General features: G+C 40.7%; 7 non-coding genes across 7 annotated transcripts; all 7 read left to right on the top strand.

Moving 5' to 3' along the window:
• The first annotated feature begins 2,467 nt into the window (after positions 1-2,467).
• Positions 2,468-2,540, top strand: TRNAA-AGC (transfer RNA alanine (anticodon AGC)). The gene has a single exon. It is a non-coding gene; the product is annotated as a tRNA-Ala (tRNA).
• A 2,451-nt stretch (positions 2,541-4,991) lies between these two features.
• Positions 4,992-5,064, top strand: TRNAK-CUU (transfer RNA lysine (anticodon CUU)). The gene has a single exon. It is a non-coding gene; the product is annotated as a tRNA-Lys (tRNA).
• Positions 5,065-6,264: 1,200 nt separating this feature from the next.
• On the top strand, positions 6,265-6,337 carry TRNAK-CUU (transfer RNA lysine (anticodon CUU)). Its single transcript has one exon. It is a non-coding gene; the product is annotated as a tRNA-Lys (tRNA).
• A 3,498-nt stretch (positions 6,338-9,835) lies between these two features.
• TRNAK-CUU (transfer RNA lysine (anticodon CUU)) lies at positions 9,836-9,908 on the top strand. Its single transcript has one exon. It is a non-coding gene; the product is annotated as a tRNA-Lys (tRNA).
• A 2,504-nt stretch (positions 9,909-12,412) lies between these two features.
• TRNAA-AGC (transfer RNA alanine (anticodon AGC)) lies at positions 12,413-12,485 on the top strand. The gene has a single exon. It is a non-coding gene; the product is annotated as a tRNA-Ala (tRNA).
• A 978-nt stretch (positions 12,486-13,463) lies between these two features.
• Positions 13,464-13,536, top strand: TRNAA-AGC (transfer RNA alanine (anticodon AGC)). The gene has a single exon. It is a non-coding gene; the product is annotated as a tRNA-Ala (tRNA).
• Positions 13,537-15,939: 2,403 nt separating this feature from the next.
• TRNAK-CUU (transfer RNA lysine (anticodon CUU)) lies at positions 15,940-16,012 on the top strand. Its single transcript has one exon. It is a non-coding gene; the product is annotated as a tRNA-Lys (tRNA).
• Positions 16,013-20,808: the final 4,796 nt, after the last annotated feature.

Genomic DNA, 20,808 nt, shown 5'->3' with positions numbered 1-20,808 from the left:
CCCCACGTTGGGCGAAAATGAGTAATTTTTGCTGGATTATTGCATTGACTCTCATAATCTGGTGAATATTCTTGCATTAGACATGCAATAACTATCAGAAATGGTATCTCCCTTGGTTTCTCATTGGTTGGAAATTTAACGTCAAGATTAGCTAGGGTATGAGTCTAGCTGAACATAGCGCAATATCACTCATATTCGAGTAGTAAACAGGCCAACCTGAACTGTAAAACATCCCATAAGTGGAGGTAAGGCATAAGTTAGGAGTGAACTGAACACTGTTATGGGCAATTGGACTTCAAATAAAGTGTGGAACGCAGTAAGGTTACTTTTTTCATGTTATGCAGATTAAACACACAGGGGAATTAGCTCAAATAGTAAAGCGCTCGCTTAGCATGCGAGAGGTAGCGGGCTCAATGCCCGCATTCTCCATTATAAAATTTGCATACATTTTATTTTTAACTTGTCATTGCCAAGGTCATTGCAGAGTAAGAACAGAAAAATCACAGATGGCTTTCAAATATGGTCTCATTATAACAACTAAAGTGATTTAATCAAAAGGGTTCAGGTATTCTTTAGCATGTGAGAGGAATTTGAATTCTTATGCAATCTCAAAATGAAGTTCTCACAACTTCCATTTTCATTTTCTCTTATTTTTTTTGACACTCTGTCCTCTGAAGGATGTATAAATATGGCTTTCCTTGCAAAACAAGAGTAGAGGAATATCCAGGATTTGATTTTTTTCACAAAAAGGGATTGGTCTGCATACTGTCTTAAGGAGGGAGCCCGGCTAGCTCAGTCAGTAGAGCATGAGCCTCTTAATCTCAGGGTTGTGGGTTCGAGCCCCACGTTGGGCGAAAATGAGTAATTTTTGCCTGAATACTGCATTGACTCTCATTATATGGAGATTAATCTTGCATTAGACCTGCAATAACTCCCAAAAATTGTCCAGGAATGGATTTCCTTCATAAAAAATGATTAGTCTGCATACCATCTTGAAGTGGGAGCCCGGCTAGCTCAGTCGGTAGAGCATGAGACTCTTAATCTCAGGGTCGTGGGTTCGAGCCACACGTTGGGCGAAAATGAGTAATTTTTGCTGGATTATTGCATTGACTCTCATAATCTGGTGAATATTCTTGCATTAGACATGCAATAACTATCAGAAATGGTATCTCCCTTGGTTTCTCATTGGTTGGAAATTTAACGTCAAGATTAGCTAGGGTATGAGTCTAGCTGAACATAGCGCAATATCACTCATATTCTAGTAGTAAACAGGCCAACCTGAACTGTAAAACATCCCATAAGTGGAGGTAAGGCATAAGTTAGGAGTGAACTGAACACTGTTATGGGCAATTGGACTTCAAATAAAGTGTGGAACGCAGTAAGGTTACTTTTTTCATGTTATGCAGATTAAACACACAGGGGAATTAGCTCAAATAGTAATGCGCTCGCTTAGCATGCGAGAGGTAGCGGGCTCGATGCCCGCATTCTCCATTATAAAATTTGCATACATTTTATTTTTAACTTGTCATTGCCAAGGTCATTGCAGAGTAAGAACAGAAAAATCACAGATGGCTTTCAAATATGGTCTCATTATAACAACTAAAGTGATTTAATCAAAAGGGTTTAGGTATTCTTTAGCATGTGAGAGGAATTTGAATTCTTATGCAATCTCAAAATGAAGTTCTCACAACTTCCATTTTCATTTTCTCTTATTTTTTTGACACTCTGTCCTCTGAAGGATGTATAAATCAGGCTTTCCTTGCAAAACAAGAGTAGAGGAATATCCAGGATTTGATTTTCTTCACAAAAAGGGATTGGTCTGCATACTGTCTTAAGGAGGGAGCCCGGCTAGCTCAGTCGGTAGAGCATGAGACTTTTAATCTGAGGGTCGTGGGTTCGAGCCCCACGTTGGGCGAAAACGAGTAATTTTTGCCTGAATATTGCATTGACTCTCATAATATGGAGATTAATCTTGCATTAGACCTGCAATAACTCCCAAAAATTGTCCAGGAATGGATTTCCTTCATAAAAAATGATTAGTCTGCATACCATCTTGAAGTGGGAGCCCGGCTAGCTCAGTCGGTAGAGCATGAGACTCTTAATCTCAGGGTCGTGGGTTCGAGCCTCACGTTGGGCGAAAATGAGTAATTTTTGCTGGACTCTCATAATCTGGTGATTATTCTTGCATTAGACATGCAATAACTATCAAAAATGGTATCTCCCTTGGTTTCTCATTGGTGGGAAATTTAACTTCAAGATTAGGTAGGGTATGAGTCCAGATGAACACACCACAATATCACTCATATTCGAGTAGTAAACAGGCCAACCTGAACTGTAAAACATCCCATAAGTGGAGGTAAGGCATAAGTTAGGAGTGAACTGAACACTGTTATGGGCAATTGGACTTCAAATTAAGTGTGGAAGGCAGTGAGGTTACTTTTTTCATGTTATGCAGATTAAACACACAGGGGAATTAGCTCAAATGGTAGAGCGCTCGCTTAGCATGCGAGAGGTAGCGGGATCGATGCCCGCATTCTCCATTATAAAATTTGCATACATTTTATTTTTAACTTGTCATTGCCAAGGTCATTGCAGAGTAAGAACAGAAAAATCACAGATGGCTTTCAAATATGGTCTCATTATAACAACTAAAGTGGTTTAATCAAAAGGGTTCAGGTATTCTTTAGCATGTGAGAGGAATTTGAATTCTTATGCAATCTCAAAATGAAGTTCTCACAACTTCCGTTTTCATTTTCTCTTATTTTTTTGACACTCTGTCCTCTGAAGGATGTATAAATCTGGCTTTCCTTGCAAAACAAGAGTAGAGGAATATCCAGGATCTGATTTTTGTCACAAAAAGGGATTGGTCTGCATACTGTCTTAAGGAGGGAGCCCGGCTAGCTCAGTCGGTAGAGCATGAGACTCTTAATCTCAGGGTCGTGAGTTCGAGCCCCACGTTGGGCGAAAACGAGTATTTTTTGCCTGAATATTGCATTGACTCTCATAATATGGAGATTAATCTTGCATTAGACCTGCAATAACTCCCAAAAATTGTCCAGGAATGGATTTCCTTCATAAAAAATGATTAGTCTGCATACCATCTTGAAGTGGGAGCCCGGCTAGCTCAGTCGGTAGAGCATGAGACTCTTAATCTCAGGGTCGTGGGTTCGAGCCCCACGGTGGGTGAAAATGAGTAATTTTTGCTGGACTCTCATAATCTGGTGATTATTCTTGCATTAGACATGCAATAACTATCAGAAATCGTATCTCCCTTGGTTTCTCATTGGTGGGAAATTTAACTTCAAGATTAGCTAGGGTATGAGTCTAGATGAACACACCGCAATATCACTCATATTCGAGTAGTAAACAGGCCAACCTGAACTGTAAAACATCCCATAAGTGGAGGTAAGGCATAAGTTAGGAGTGAACTGAACACTGTTATGGACAATTGGACTTCAAATAAAGTGTGGAACGCAGTAAGGTTACTTTTTTCATGTTATGCAGATTAAACACACAGGGGAATTAGCTCAAATAGTAAAGCGCTCGCTTAGCATGCGAGAGGTAGCGGGATCGATGCCCGCATTCTCCATTATAAAATTTGCATACATTTTATTTTTAACTTGTCATTGCCCATGGTCATTGCAGAGTAAGAACAGAAAAATCACAGATGGCTTTCACATATGGTCTCATTATAACAACTAAAGTGGTTTAAACAAAAGGGTTCAGGTATTCTTTAGCATGTGAGAGGAATTTGAATTCTTATGCAATCTCAAAATGAAGTTCTCACAACTTCCATTTTCATTTTCTCTTATTTTTTTTGACACTCTGTCCTCTGAAGGATGTATAAATCTGGCTTTCCTTGCAAAACAAGAGTAGAGGAATATCCAGGATTTGATTTTCTTCACAAAAAGGGATTGGTCTGCATACTGTCTTAAGGAGGGAGCCCGGCTAGCTCAGTCGGTAGAGAATGAGACTCTTAATCTCAGGGTCGTGGGTTCGAGCTCCACGTTGGGCGAAAACGAGTAATTTTTGCCTGAATACTGCATTGACTCTCATAATATGGAGATTAATCTTGCATTAGACCTGCAATAACTCCCAAAAATTGTCCAGGAATGGATTTCCTTCATAAAAAATGATTAGTCGGCATACCATCTTGAAGTGGGAGCCCGGCTAGCTCAGTCGGTAGAGCATGAGACTCTTAATCTCAGGGTCGTGGGTTCGAGCCTCACGTTGGGCGAAAATGAGTAATTTTTGCTGGACTCTCATAATCTGGTGATTATTCTTGCATTAGACATGCAATAACTATCAAAAATGGTATCTCTCTTGGTTTCTCATTGGTGGGAAATTTAACTTCAAGATTAGGTAGGGTATGAGTCCAGATGAACACACCACAATATCACTCATATTCGAGTAGTAAACAGGCCAACCTGAACTGTAAAACATCCCATAAGTGGAGGTAAGGCATAAGTTAGGAGTGAACTGAACACTGTTATGGGCAATTGGACTTCAAATTAAGTGTGGAAGGCAATGAGGTTACTTTTTTCATGTTATGCAGATTAAACACACAGGGGAATTAGCTCGAATGGTAGAGCGCTCGCTTAGCATGCGAGAGGTAGCGGGATCGATGCCCGCATTCTCCATTATAAAATTTGCATACATTTTATTTTTAACTTGTCATTGCCAAGGTCATTGCAGAGTAAGAACAGAAAAATCACAGATGGCTTTCAAATATGGTCTCATTATAACAACTAAAGTGGTTTAATCAAAAGGGTTCAGGTATTCTTTAGCATGTGAGAGGAATTTGAATTCTTATGCAATCTCAAAATGAAGTTCTCACAACTTCCGTTTTCATTTTCTCTTATTTTTTTGACACTCTGTCCTCTGAAGGATGTATAAATCTGGCTTTCCTTGCAAAACAAGAGTAGAGGAATATCCAGGATTTGATTTTTGTCACAAAAAGGGATTGGTCTGCATACAGTCTTAAGGAGGGAGCCCGGCTAGCTCAGTCGGTAGAGCATGAGACTCTTAATCTCAGGGTCGTGGGTTCGAGCCCCACGTTGGGCGAAAACGAGTATTTTTTGCCTGAATATTGCATTGACTCTCATAATATGGAGATTAATCTTGCATTAGACCTGCAATAACTCCCAAAAATTGTCCAGGAATGGATTTCCTTCATAAAAAATGATTAGTCTGCATACCATCTTGAAGTGGGAGCCCGGCTAGCTCAGTCGGTAGAGCATGAGACTCTTAATCTCCGGGTCGTGGGTTCGAGCCCCACGGTGGGTGAAAATGAGTAATTTTTGCTGGACTCTCATAATCTGGTGATTATTCTTGCATTAGACATGCAATAACTATCAAAAATGGTATCTCCCTTGGTTTCTCATTGGTGGGAAATTTAACTTCAAGATTAGGTAGGGTATGAGTCCAGATGAACACACCACAATATCACTCATATTCGAGTAGTAAACAGGCCAACCTGAACTGTAAAACATCCCATAAGTGGAGGTAAGGCATAAGATAGGAGTGAACTGAACACTGTTATGGGCAATTGGACTTCAAATAAAGTGTGGAAGGCATTAAGGTTACTTTTTTCATGTTATGCAGATTAAACACACAGGGGAATTAGCTCAAATGGTAGAGCGCTCACTTAGCATGCGAGAGGTAGCGGGATCGATGCCCGCATTCTCCATTATAAAATTTGCATACATTTTATTTTTAACTTGTCATTGCCCATGGTCATTGCAGAGTAAGAACAGAAAAATCACAGATGGCTTTCAAATATGGTCTCATTATAACAACTAAAGTGGTTTAATCAAAAGGGTTCAGCTATTCTTTACCATGTGAGAGGAATTTGAATTCTTATGCAATCTCAAAATGAAGTTCTCACAACTTCCATTTTCATTTTCTCTTATTTTTTTTGACACTCTGTCCTCTGAAGGATGTATAAATATGTCTTTCCTTGCAAAACAAGAGTAGAGGAATATCCAGGATTTTATTTTTTTCACAAAAAGGGATTGGTCTGCATACTGTCTTAAGGAGGGAGCCCGGCTAGCTCAGTCAGTAGAGCATGAGACTCTTAATCTCAGGGTCGTGGGTTCGAGCCCCACGTTGGGCGAAAATGAGTAATTTTTGCCTGAATATTGCATTGACTCCCATTATATGGAGATTAATCTTGCATTAGACCTGCAATAACTCCCAAAAATTGTCCAGGAATGGATTTCCTTCATAAAAAATGATTAGTCTGCATACCATCTTGAAGTGGGAGCCCGGCTAGCTCAGTCGGTAGAGCATGAGACTCTTAATCTCAGGGTCGTGGGTTCGAGCCCCACGTTGGGCGAAAATGAGTAATTTTTGCTGGATTATTGCATTGACTCTCATAATCTGGTGAATATTCTTGCATTAGACATGCAATAACTATCAGAAATCGTATCTCCCTTGGTTTCTCATTGGTGGGAAATTTAACTTCAAGATTAGCTAGGGTATGAGTCTAGATGAACACACCGCAATATCAGTCATATTCGAGTAGTAAACAGGCCAACCTGAACTGTAAAACATCCCATAAGTGGAGGTTAGGCATAAGTTAGGAGTGAACTGAACACTGTTATGGGCAATTGGACTTCAAATAAAGTGTGGAACGCAGTAAGGTTACTTTTTTCATGTTATGCAGATTAAACACACAGGGGAATTAGCTCAAATAGTAAAGCGCTTGCTTAGCATGCGAGAGGTAGCGGGATCGATGCCCGCATTCTCCATTATAAAATTTGCATACATTTTATTTTTAACTTGTCATTGCCAAGGTCATTGCAGAGTAAGAACAGAAAAATCACAGATGGCTTTTTAATATGGTCTCATTATAACAACTAAAGTGGTTTAATCAAAAGGGTTCAGGTATTCTTTAGCATGTGAGAGGAATTTGAATTGTTATGCAATCTCAAAATGAAGTTCTCACAACTTCCATTTTCATTTTCTCTTATTTTTGTTGACACTCTGTCCTCTGAAGGATGTATAAATCTGGCTTTCCATGCAAAACAAGAGTAGAGGAATATCCAGGATTTTATTTTCTTCACAAAAAGGGATTGGTCTGCATACTGTCTTAAGGAGGGAGCCCGGCTAGCTCAGTCGGTAGAGCATGAGACTCTTAATCTCAGGGTCATGGGTTCGAGCCCCACGTAGTGCGAAAATGAGTAATTTTTGCTGGATTATTGCATTGACTCTCATAATCTGGTGAATATTCTCACATTAGACATGCAATAACTATCAGAAATGGTATCTCCCTTGGTTTCTCAGTGGTGGGAAATTTAACTTCAAGATTAGCTGGGGTATGAGTCTAGATGAACACACCGCAATATCACTCATATTCGAGTAGTAAACAGGCCAACCTGAACTGTAAAACATCCCATAAGTGGAGGTAAGGCATAAGTTAGGAGTGAACTTAACACTGTTATGGGCAATTGGACTTCAAATAAAGTGCGGAAGGCAGTAAGGTTACTTTTTTCATGTTATGCAGATTAAACACACAGGGGAATTAGCTCAAATGGTAGAGTGCTCGCTTAGCATGCAAGAGGTAGCGGGATCGATGCCCGCATTCTCCATTATAAAATTTGCATACATTTTATTTTTAACTTGTCATTGCCCATGGTCATTGCAGAGTAAGAACAGAAAAATCACAGATGGCTTTCACATATGGTCTCATTATAACAACTAAAGTGGTTTAAACAAAAGGGTTCAGGTATTCTTTAGCATGTGAGAGGAATTTGAATTCTTATGCAATCTCAAAATGAAGTTCTCACAACTTCCATTTTCATTTTCTCTTATTTTTTTTGACACTCTGTCCTCTGAAGGATGTATAAATCTGGCTTTCCTTGCAAAACAAGAGTAGAGGAATATCCAGGATTTGATTTTCTTCACAAAAAGGGATTGGTCTGCATACTGTCTTAAGGAGAGAGCCCGGCTAGCTCAGTCGGTAGAGCATGAGACTCTTAATTTCAGGGTCGTGGGTTCGAGCTCCACGTTGGGCGAAAACGAGTAATTTTTGCCTGAATACTGCATTGACTCTCATAATATGGAGATTAATCTTGCATTAGACCTGCAATAACTCCCAAAAATTGTCCAGGAATGGATTTCCTTCATAAAAAATGATTAGTCTGCATACCATCTTGAAGTGGGAGCCCGGCTAGCTCAGTCGGTAGAGCATGAGACTCTTAATCTCAGGGTCGTGGGTTCGAGCCTCACGTTGGGCGAAAATGAGTAATTTTTGCTGGACTCTCATAATCTGGTGATTATTCTTGCACTAGACATGCAATAACTATCAAAAATGGTATCTCCCTTGGTTTCTCATTGGTGGGAAATTTAACTTCAAGATTAGGTAGGGTATGAGTCTAGATGAACACACCACAATATCACTCATATTCGAGTAGTAAACAGGCCAACCTGAACTGTAAAACATCCCATAAGTGGAGGTAAGGCATAAGTTAGGAGTGAACTGAACACTGTTATGGGCAATTGGACTTCAAATAAAGTGTGGAAGGCAGTGAGGTTACTTTTTTCATGTTATGCAGATTAAACACACAGGGGAATTAGCTCAAATGGTAGAGCGCTCGCTTAGCATGCGAGAGGTAGCGGGATCGATGCCCCCATTCTCCATTATAAAATTTGAATACATTTTATTTTTAACTTGTCATTGCCAAGGTCATTGCAGAGTAAGAACAGAAAAATCACAGATGGCTTTCAAATATGGTCTCATTATAACAACTAAAGTGGTTTAATCAAAAGGGTTCAGGTATTCTTTAGCATGTGAGAGGAATTTGAATTCTTATGCAATCTCAAAATGAAGTTCTCACAACTTCCGTTTTCATTTTCTCTTATTTTTTTTTACACTCTGTCCTCTGAAGGATGTATAAATCTGGCTTTCCTTGCAAAACAAGAGTAGAGGAATATCCAGGATTTGATTTTTTTCACAAAAAGGGATTGGTCTGCATACTGTCTTAAGGAGGGAGCCCGGCTAGCTCAGTCGGTAGAGCATGAGACTCTTAATCTCAGGGTCGTGGATTCGAGCCCCACGTTGGGCGAAAACGAGTAATTTTTTCCTGAATATTGCATTGACTCTCATAATCTGGTGAATATTCTTGCATTAGACATGCAATAACTATCAGAAATGGTATCTCCCTTGGTTTCTCATTGGTGGGAAATTTAACTTCAAGATTAGCTAGGGTATGAGTCTAGATGAACACAGCGCAATATCACTCATATTCGAGTAGTAAACAGGCCAACCTGAACTGTAAAAAATCCCATAAGTGGAGGTAAGGCATAAGTTAGGAGTGAACTGAACACTGTTATGGGCAATTGGACTTCAAATAAAGTGTGGAACGCAGTAAGGTTACTTTTTTCATGTTATGCAGATTAAACACACAGGGAAATTAGCTCAAATAGTAAAGCGCTCGCTTAGCATGCGAGAGGTAGCGGGCTCGATGCCCGCATTCTCCATTATAAAATTTGCATACATTTTATTTTTAACTTGTCATTGCCAAGGTCATTGCAGAGTAAGAACAGAAAAATCACAGATGGCTTTCAAATATGGTCTCATTATAACAACTAAAGTGGTTTATTCAAAAGGGTTCAGGTATTCTTTAGCATGTGAGAGGAATTTGAATTCTTATGCAATCTCAAAATGAAGTTTTCACAACTTCCATTTTCATTTTCTCTTATTTTTTTTGACACTCTGTCCTCTGAAGGATGTATAAATCAGGCTTTCCTTGCAAAACAAGAGTAGAGGAATATCCAGGATTTGATTTTCTTCACAAAAAGGGATTGGTCTGCATACTGTCTTAAGGAGGGAGCCCGGCTAGCTCAGTCGGTAGAGCATGAGACTCTTAATCTCAGGGTCGTGGGTTCGAGCCCCACGTTGGGCGAAAACGAGTAATTTTTGCCTGAATATTGCATTGACTCTCATAATATGGAGATTATTCTTGCATTAGACCTGCAAAAACTCCAAAAATTGTCCAGGAATGGATTTCCTTCATAAAAAATGATTAGTCTGCATACCATCTTGATGTGCGAGCCCGGCTAGCTCAGTCGGTAGAGCATGAGACTCTTAATCTCAGGGTCGTGGGTTCGAGCCCCATGTTGGGCAAAAATGAGTAATTTTTGCTGGACTCTCATAATCTGGTGATTTTTCTTGCATTAGACATGCAATAACTATCAAAAATGGTATCTCCCTTGGTTTCTCATTGGTGGGAAATTTAACTTCAAGATTAGGTAGGGCACAGCTTTCCAAACTTTTCATGTTGGTGACACACCTTTTTGTGAAAAGTTTTTCAGGGACACGGTAACGCGAGCGAGCGAAGCGAGCTAGCCCGAACCACCCACAACCCCACACACCCACACACAACCCCCACACAACCCCAGACACAAACAACCCCCCCCACACACAACCCCACACACACAACCCCACCCCCATCCCCTGCACACACACCCACACACAACCCCCACACAACCCCAGACACAAACAACCCCCCACACACACAACCCCACCCCCACATCCCCACACATCCCCCTCCACACCCCCCCTCCAGATAATGTATATATGTTTTGTATGGATCTGAAGAAAACCCACATGGTTAGCAACAGAGCATGAACAGGAGATTTGCACATTTGTGATATTATATACCTGGAGACTGTGTGTCACTGCAGCCAGGCCTCAGTTTCAGGGGATTTGAGAGCAGTATAAGGGTGTGAGAGAGCCTCACACACATAGCTGCCAAGTTTGCAGATTGTGTGACATTACCATGGTTTCTGTGCACTTGTCAGTGGCACTCAACTGCCAAATGTGTGACATTGTCCTTTGAGTAAAACGAAGCAATGCAGTGCATGTAAATAATTAAATATTACAAATTACCCCCTTTTGTCACTGAGAAGCCTTTTAAAATATCTTTCAACTGCTTCGAAACCCTGAAATGGAAGGTTAAAATACTTGTACAAAACTACAGAGCAATGAGTCGCCGCCACTCACCTATTTATTTATATCCTGAGTTATCTTTACACTTTTATTATAGCCTGGAAACTCTCAGTCACAAGAAATGCAGCCCCCCCCCCCCGTGTCAGGTGATTTCAAACCTATGTTATTTAAAGTGCCGCACCCCTCGGCGCCATGTGGTGTGTGGCAGAAGATCCTGCAACAAAAGGAACCTTGTGAGAAAAACAAAGAGTTTTGAAAATATGCATTGCAAGAATATTAACCTTTTGCCCTTATAAATCATAGGGAGAACAGCTATCAGAGAAAACCCTGACCCTTAAAAGGCCCTGCGTTCCCAGCACAGACAGCGTTTTACTCTGCTACAGGATGCAGAAACACAGTTAAGGACTTTATTTGTTGCCATGATGAAAACAACCTTCATTGGTGAGATTCTCAAATGTATTAGATGCATCTTAACTTTCACAGTGGAGTCACGACAGTAATGAAGCAACCAGGCACATAGTCTCGGTTTGTTCCAAGCGCACTCAGCACAGATCAGGACCATGCAACGTATTGTATAAACGTGCTATTCAATAAATGGCAAACTCTGAGCTACAGCACGCGCTGGAGAGCGTGCATAAGTCACATTATGTCCCCCGATTCGGATTTGCGACTGAGCCTGGCCTTCCTTTCGAGGGGAACTGCTTTCTTACAATGTTGTGGACTTACGTCCCTGGAATCCTCTGCTGGCATTTTAAAGGACACACGCCGTCAGTAGGGAAAGGAGCAAAACTCGGCTTCACCGCTAGGCATTTCTCTCTGGGACCTAGCCTTTTCCAGTGTGAGTAAAAGTGCACCCTCATCTGCATCGCACTACGCCCAGCTGGAAGCCAACCCTCCCAACTCCGCCCCTTCTATAAAATGTTTTTTTTTATATATCTTCAGTCGATTACGAATTTGTGACTTACCAGTTTCAGAGGCACAGTGAACCTCGGCTGGTGATCGCCAGTGTTGATGTAGACAGCGCCCCGCCACCCTCTCGGCCAAGTGAAATGCTTGAGATTACAGTAATTACAACCGCAGCGTGAGCTCCAAACACGCGCTAAAGGAAACATCAGCATGTCAATGGGCAGATAAACAGCTCATTCATGCTCTAAGACCACCCCCCTTCCCTGCAGCCCTAACAAGCGCGACAGACCTACGCATGGGGCGCGACACAGTAATGTGTCGCGCCACACAGTTTGGAAAGCTGTGAGGTAGGGTATGAGTCTAGATGAACACACCACAATATCACTCATATTCGAGTAGTAAACAGGCCAACCTGAACTGTAAAACATCCCATAAGTGGAGGTAAGGCATAAGTTAGGAGTGAACTGAACACTGTTATGGGCAATTGGACTGCAAATAAAGTGTGGAAGGCAGTGAGGTTACTTTTTTCATGTTATGCAGATTAAACACACAGGGGAATTAGCTCAAATGGTAGAGCGCTCGCTTAGCATGCGAGAGGTAGCGGGATCGATGCCCGCATTCTCCATTATAAAATTTGCATACATTTTATTTTTAACTTGTCATTGCCCATGGTCATTGCAGAGTAAGAACAGAAAAATCACAGATGGCTTTCAAATATGGTCTCATTATAACAACTAAAGTGGTTTAATCAAAAGGGTTCAGGTATTCTTTACCATGTGAGAGGAATTTGAATTCTTATGCAATCTCAAAATGAAGTTCTCACAACTTCCATTTTCATTTTCTCTTATTTTTTATGACACTCTGTCCTCTGAAGGATGTATAAATCTGGCTTTCCTTGCAAAACAAGAGTAGAGGAATATCCAGGATTTGATTTTTTTCACAAAAAGGGACTGGTCTGCATACTGTTTTAAGGAGGGAACCTGGCTAGCTCAGTCGGTAGAGCATGTGACTCTTAATCTCAGGGTCGTGGGTTCGAGCCCCACGTTGGACGAAAACGAGTAATTTTTGCCTGAATATTGCATTGACTCTCATAATATGGAGATTAATCTTGCATTAGACCTGCAATAACTCCCAAACATTGTCCAGGAATGGATTTCCTTCATAAAAAAAGATTAGTCTGCATACCATCTTGAAGTGGGAGCCCGGCTAGCTCAGTCGGTAGAGCATGAGACTCTTAATCTCAGGGTCATGGGTTCGAGCCCCACGTTGGGCGAAAATGAGTAATTTTTGCTGGACTCTCATAATCTGGTGATTATTCTTGCATTAGACATGCAATAACTATCAAAAATGGTATCTCCCTTGGTTTCTCATTGGTGGGAAATTTAACTTCAAGATTAGGTAGGGTATGAGTCTAGATGAACACACCACAATATCACTCATATTCGAGTAGTAAACAGGCCAACCTGAACTGTAAAACATCCCATAAGTGGAGGTAAGGCATAAATTAGGAGTGAACTGAACACTGTTATGGGCAATTGGACTGCAAATAAAGTGTGGAAGGCAGTGAGGTTACTTTTTTCATGTTATGCAGATTAAACACACAGGGGAATTAGCTCAAATGGTAGAGCGCTCGCTTAGCATGCGAGAGGTAGCGGGATCGATGCCCGCATTCTCCATTATAAAATTTGCATACATTTTATTTTTAACTTGTCATTGCCCATGGTCATTGCAGAGTAAGAACAGAAAAATCACAGATGGCTTTCAAATATGGTCTCATTATAACAACTAAAGTGGTTTAATCAAAAGGGTTCAGGTATTCTTTAGCATGTGAGAGGAATTTGAATTCTTATGCAATCTCAAAATGAAGTTCTCACAACTTCCATTTTCATTTTCTCTTATTTTTTTTGACACTCTGTCCTCTGAAGGATGTATAAATCTGGCTTTCCATGCAAAACAAGAGTAGAGGAATATCCAGGATTTGATTTTTTTCACAAAAAGGGATTGGTCTGCATACTGTCTTAAGGAGGGAGCCCGGCTAGCTCAGTCGGTAGAGCATGAGACTCTTAATCTCAGGGTCATGGGTTCGAGCCCCACGTTGGGCGAAAATGAGTAATTTTTGCTGGATTATTGCATTGACTCTCATAATCTGGTGAATATTCTTGCATTAGACATGCAATAACTATCAGAAATGGTATCTCCCTTGGTTTCTCATTGGTGGGAAATTTAACTTCAATATTAGCTGGGGTATGAGTCTAGATGAACACACCGCAATATCACTCATATTCGAGTAGTAAACAGGCCAACCTGAACTGTAAAACATCCCATAAGTGGAGGTAAGGCATACGTTAGGAGTGAACTTAACACTGTTATGGGCAATTGGACTTCAAATAAAGTGCGGAAGGCAGTAAGGTTACTTTTTTCATGTTATGCAGATTAAACACACAGGGGAATTAGCTCAAATGGTAGAGCGTTTGCTTAGCATGCAAGAGGTAGCGGGATCGATGCCCGCATTCTCCATTATAAAATTTGCATACATTTTATTTTTAACTTGTCATTGCCAATGGTCATTGCAGAGTAAGAACAGAAAAATCATAGATGGCTTTCAAATATGGTCTCATTATAACAACTAAAGTGGTTTAATCAAAAGGGTTCAGGTATTCTTTAGCATGTGAGAGGAATTTGAATTCTTATGCAATCTCAAAATGAAGTTCTCACAACTTTCATTTTCATTTTCTCTTATTTTTTTTGACACTCTGTCCTCTGAAGGATGTATAAATCTGGCTTTCCTTGCAAAACAAGAGTAGAGGAATATCCAGGATTTGATTTTCTTCACAAAAAGGGATTGGTCTGCATACTGTCTTAAGGAGGGAGCCCGGCTAGCTCAGTCGGTAGAGCATGAGACTCTTAATCTCATGGTCGTGGGTTCGAGCTCCACGTTGGGTGAAAACGAGTAATTTTTGCTGGACTCTCATAATCTGGTGATTATTCTTGAATAAGACATGCAATAACTATCAGAAATGGTATCGCCCTTGGTTTCTCATTGGTGGGAAATTTAACTTCAAGATTAGCTAGGGTATGAGTCTAGATGAACACAGCGCAATATCACTCATATTCGAGTAGTAAACAGGCCAACCTGAACTGTAAAACATCCCATAAGTGGAGGTAAGGCATAAGTTAGGAGTGAACTGAACACTGTTATGGGCAATTGGACTTCAAATAAAGTGTGGAACGCAGTAAGGTTACTTTTTTCATGTTATGCAGATTAAACACACAGGGGAATTAGCTCAAATGGTAGAGCGCTCGCTTAGCATGCAAGAGGTAGAGGGATCGATGCCCGCATTCTCCATTATAAAATTTGCATACATTTTATTTTTAACTTGTCATTGCCCATGGTCATTGCAGAGTAAGAACAGAAAAATCACAGATGGCTTTCAAATATGGTCTCATTATAACAACTAAAGTGGTTTAATCAAAAGGGTTCAGGTATTCTTTAGCATGTGAGAGGAATTTGAAGTCTTATGCAATCTCAAAATGAAGTTCTCACAACTTCCATTTTCATTTTCTCTTATTTTTTTTGACACTCTGTCCTCTGAAGGATGTATAAATCTGGCTTTCCTTGCAAAACAAGAGTAGAGGAATATCCAGGATTTGATTTTCTTCACAAAAAGGGATTGGTCTGCATACTGTCTTAAGGAGGGAGCCCGGCTAGCTCAGTCGGTAGAGCATGAGACTCTTAATCTCATGGTCGTGGGTTCGAGCTCCACGTTGGGCGAAAACGAGTAATTTTTGCCTGAATATTGCATTGACTCTCATAATATGGAGATTAATCTTGCATTAGACCTGCAATAACTCCCAAAAATTGTCCAGGAATGGATTTCCTTCATAAAAAATGATTAGTCTGCATACCATCTTGAAGTGGGAGCCACTTCCGTTTTCATTTTCTCTTAATTTTTTTTGACACTCTGTCCTCTGAAGGATGTATAAATCTGGCTTTCCTTGCAAAACAAGAGTAGAGGAATATCCAGGATTTGATTTTTTTCACAAAAAGGGATTGGTCTGCATACTGTCTTAAGGAGGGAGCCCGGCTAGCTCAGTCGGTAGAGCATGAGACTCTTAATCTCATGGTCGTGGGTTCGAGCCCCACGTTGGGCGAAAACGAGTAATTTTTGCCTGAATATTGCATTGACTCTCATAATATGGAGATTAATCTTGCATTAGACCTGCAATAACTCCCAAAAATTGTCCAGGAATGGATTTCCTTCATAAAAAATGATTAGTCTGCATACCATCTTGAAGTGGGAGCCACTTCCGTTTTCATTTTCTCTTAATTTTTTTTGACACTCTGTCCTCTGAAGGATGTATAAATCTGGCTTTCCTTGCAAAACAAGAGTAGAGGAATATCCAGGATTTGATTTTTTTCACAAAAAGGGATTGGTCTGCATACTGTCTTAAGGAGGGAGCCCGGCTAGCTCAGTCGGTAGAGCATGAGACTCTTAATCTCAGGGTCGTGGGTTAGAGCCCCACGTTGGGCGAAAACGAGTAATTTTTTCCTGAATATTGCATTGACTCTCATAATATGGAGATTAATCTTGCATTAGACCTGCAATAACTCCCAAAAATTGTCCAGGAATGGATTTCCTTCATAAAAAATGATTAGTCTGCATACCATCTTGAAGTGGGAGCCCGGCTAGCTCAGTCGGTAGAGCATGAGACTCTTAATCTCAGGGTTGTGGGTTCGAGCCCCACGTTAGGCGTAAATGAGTAATTTTTGCTGGATTATTGCATTGACTCTCATAATCTGGTGAATATTCTTGCATTAGACATGCAATAACTATCAGAAATGGTATCGCCCTTGGTTTCTCATCGGTGGGAAATTTAACTTCAAGATTAGCTAGGGTATGAGTCTAGATGAACACAGCGCAATATCACTCATATTCGAGTAGTAAACAGGCCAACCTGAACTGTAAAACATCCCATAAGTGGAGGTAAGGCATAAGTTAGGAGTGAACTGAACACTGTTATGGGCAATTAGACTTCAAATAAAGTGTGGAACGCAGTAAGGTTACTTTTTTCATGTTATGCAGAATAAACACACAGGGGAATTAGCTCAAATGGTAGAGCGCTCGCTTAGCATGCAAGAGGTAGCGGGATCGATGCCCGCATTCTCCATTATAAAATTTGCATACATTTTATTTTTAACTTGTCATTGCCCATGGTCATTGCAGAGTAAGAACAGAAAAATCACAGATGGGTTTCAAATATGGTCTCATTATAACAACTAAAGTGGTTTAATCAAAAGGGTTCAGGTATTCTTTAGCATGTGAGAGGAATTTGAATTCTTATGCAATCTCAAAATGAAGTTGTCACAACTTCCATTTTCATTTTCTCTTATTTTTTTTGACACTCTGTCCTCTGAAGGATGTATAAATCTGGCTTTCCTTGCAAAATAAGAGTAGAGGAATATCCAGGATTTGATTTTCTTCACAAAAAGGGATTGGTCTGCATACTGTCTTAAGGAGGGAGTCTGGCTAGCTCAGTCGGTAGAGCATGAGACTCTTAATCTCAGGGTCGTGGGTTCGAGCTCCACGTTGGGCGAAAACGAGTAATTTTTGCCTGAATATTGCATTGACTCTCATAATATGGAGATTAATCTTGCATTAGGTAGGGTATGAGTCTAGATGAACACACCACAATATCACTCATATTCGAGTAGTAAACAGGCCAACCTGAACTGTAAAACATCCCATAAGTGGAGGTAAGGCATAAGTTAGGAGTGAACTGAACACTGTTATGGGCAATTGGACTTCAAATAAAGTGTGGAACGCAGTAAGGTTACTTTTTTCATGTTATGCAGATTAAACACACAGGGGAATTAGCTCAAATAGTAAAGCGCTCGCTTAGCATGAGAGAGGTAGCGGGATCGATGCGTGCATTTTCCATTATAAAATTTGCATACATTTTATTTTTAACTTGTCATTGCCAAGGTCATTGCAGAGTAAGAACAGAAAAATCACAGATGGCTTTCAAATATGGTCTCATTATAACAACTAAAGTGGTTTAATCAAAAGGGTTCAGGTATTCTTTAGCATGTGAGAGGAATTTGAATTCTTATGCAATCTCAAAATGAAGTTCTCACAACTTCCATTTTCATTTTCTCTTATTTTTTTTGACACTCTGTCCTCTGAAGGATGTATAAATCTGGCTTTCCTTGCAAAACAAGAGTAGAGGAATATCCAGGATTTGATTTTTTTCACAAAAAGGGATTGGTCTGCATACTGTCTTAACCACATCGCTGCTGTTGTTATTTTTCCCCTGTGCTGGAAATTGCCATTTTGCTGGTGTCAGGAGGGAGCCTGGCTAGCTCAGTCGGTAGAGCATGAGACTCTTAATCTCAGGGTCGTGGGTTCGACATGATGCCGAGTGCATCATGAAGGTAGAAGAAGCGCTATGGAAAAAGAAAGCCAGACAATCTCAGAAAGACGCCATAGAATTTTGGCGTAAAGAATCACATAAACGAGCCGAAAAAGCACTCCGAAAAGAAGACAGACATAGAGAAGAGTCGGATAGAGTCCGAGAAAATGAATTAGTTAATGAAGGGATCCGAGTAAAAGCAGAACAAGTAGACCGCATGCGAAACAATCTTGTAAATGGCATGTACTTAGTGGCCGAGGGTTTGCCTGAAGCCACTTCAGAAATACCGAAAGATCTGCCGCCACCATTGGTTCCGACTAAAGTAAGTCACAGGACCACCAAAGACATATTCCTTGCTTCCTATCTAGACGATGTAGCACCCGCTTACACCAATCCACGTGCCCACGTACCGCCTACTGACGGTGACGGAGGTGGCAATCCGCTCCAAGACAATATCCAGCCATTACTGCAACAAGGTTCACCCGTTCGACAGCCTGCTCCGCCTGCTCCTCCACCTCCACCACTTCCCACATCTAAGATTGATACACTAAATCCGTTTGCACCTGATCCTAGTAAGAGACAAGTTCAGGTACAGATACCGACTCCACAGACATACAATTTTCAAGCCTCCGCTACAGGAGGTGCGACAGGAGGTCTCCAGACTCCGCCGACAACACACAGATTGAACTTTAGGGACATAATGAAGCAACGTACACCGCAAACACCACGTTAAGACATGCTTAAAGAACCCCTTCCAATTTGCAGATACGATCCAGTACCCGGTAAAGACGACAGAATGTTGTTAGCATCACTACGCTTACGAAAAGTTGCAGATTACCTAGTGTTATTTCCAGGAATGACTGAACACCTAGATAGAATATATCACTTTATCCAAACTGGGGAAAATCCTGAAAGTATTAAAGAGGCCCTGGCTCACCAGAAAGTTGACACTCAAGGTTGTATATTACGTTTCTTCATAAATTGCTTAATAAGAGAACAAGACAGGCCTGGAGTAGACCAGGAAGAGATGGAAGCACTAAACAAGTGGGGTCAAAATATAGCCGACGGAAACCATGATAAACTGAATTGTATAGTAAGTATGTACAAGAAAATTAGAAAAGCAGTAATAGAAATACACGAAAAAGAAAAAGAAAAAGAAAGTGACAGGAATGACTCCTCCGAGGAGGAAGGACCTGAAGAACCAGACACGGCTAAAGAAATGATAGCGTATGTAGGTAAGGGAAATTATCTTAGGAAAGGCATTCGCCCAGAGAGCAAGAGAGTTTTTCTCTCTGGCATATCAAAACCGAGTTCTCCTGAATATCTGTTTCAGGTTACCGATAAAATTCTTCAAGAACAAATGGGGTACCATGTACTCAATTCTATGGATGAACAAGAACTAGCCCGGTCAACAGTGCTATGGGCTGACAATCCTAGCACATACAATGATGATACAGTAGCACAGACATTTCTTAACCTTTCCCCAGACGAGCAGAAATTAGCTGGTGTATACATGATTCAGCATCTCATCACGTTATACAGACAACAACATTCTGATCCAGGTCCCTTACCGGATACATTAGAAGCGCTACTTATGAATAGATGGAGAGGCCTAAGTACCAGATTAATTCAAATAATTCTAGAACAACGACGCAAATATAACGCTTTCTTAGGCCCACAATATGTTTCAGCTCCGCCCCCAGAAAGAAAAATGTGTCATTTTGACAGGCAGAATCCTTTACGAGAAGTACACCCAGTTATGAATGCCAATCATGCCTTGGAACGTGTGTTTGTGTACACACCTTTAACAAAGTTGGAATTGTTAGAAATGAAGAAACTAGTACCCTGTCATGATAAAGACCCTGCAGGTTTTCACCGAGAACTTAAAGACATGTTACTCATGGGAGATTACACGTATACGGATATCATGAAATTGTTAAAAGTACTGCTGCCCACCGGCATTTACGAGAAACTGAAGGAAAAAGAATGGGAGGTGGGAGATAAAAAGATTATATGGACTGAAATAGAAGACGAGGAAAAAGGCCGTACCCCAGGGCTAGGCCTTGGGGACAAAGCTAAAGCATTACCAGGTTTAATAGTACAGGTTTTGCCAAGATTATTGACAACTAAAAAGGAAGACTGGGACGCAATCTCAGCCTGTAAACAGAAACACGATGAAGATACTAGTGACTTCTATTTAAGATTCGAGAAATGTTTCATTATTAATAGTGGCCTGAAACCAGGTAGCGAGTCATACCCACATCTTTTTGTAACGAAATTAGTCGAGAATTCCCTGACACAAGTTAAGAACCGTGTATATAAAGTTGAAAGTACATGGCAAGCAAATACGCCATCCCAGATGTTACAAATGTTACAATACCACCAGAACAGAATTAGAGAAGAACAGGATCACGAACAGAGACGTATGAAAGACACGAAAATGAAAATGTTAGTGGCCCAGTCGGTTCCAGCCGACGGCCAGAGAAAGGGTGCGACCCAGACAGGTAATTCGGCAGCTCCCGCTAAAGGGACATGTA

Source organism: Lissotriton vulgaris, chromosome 1_1 (genome assembly GCF_964263255.1).
Source record: "Lissotriton vulgaris chromosome 1_1, aLisVul1.2, whole genome shotgun sequence".
NCBI classification, from domain to species: Eukaryota; Metazoa; Chordata; class Amphibia; order Caudata; family Salamandridae; genus Lissotriton; species Lissotriton vulgaris.
The sequence above is the reverse complement of the archived record's forward strand: the minus strand, read 5'-3'. Positions and strand labels throughout refer to the sequence as shown.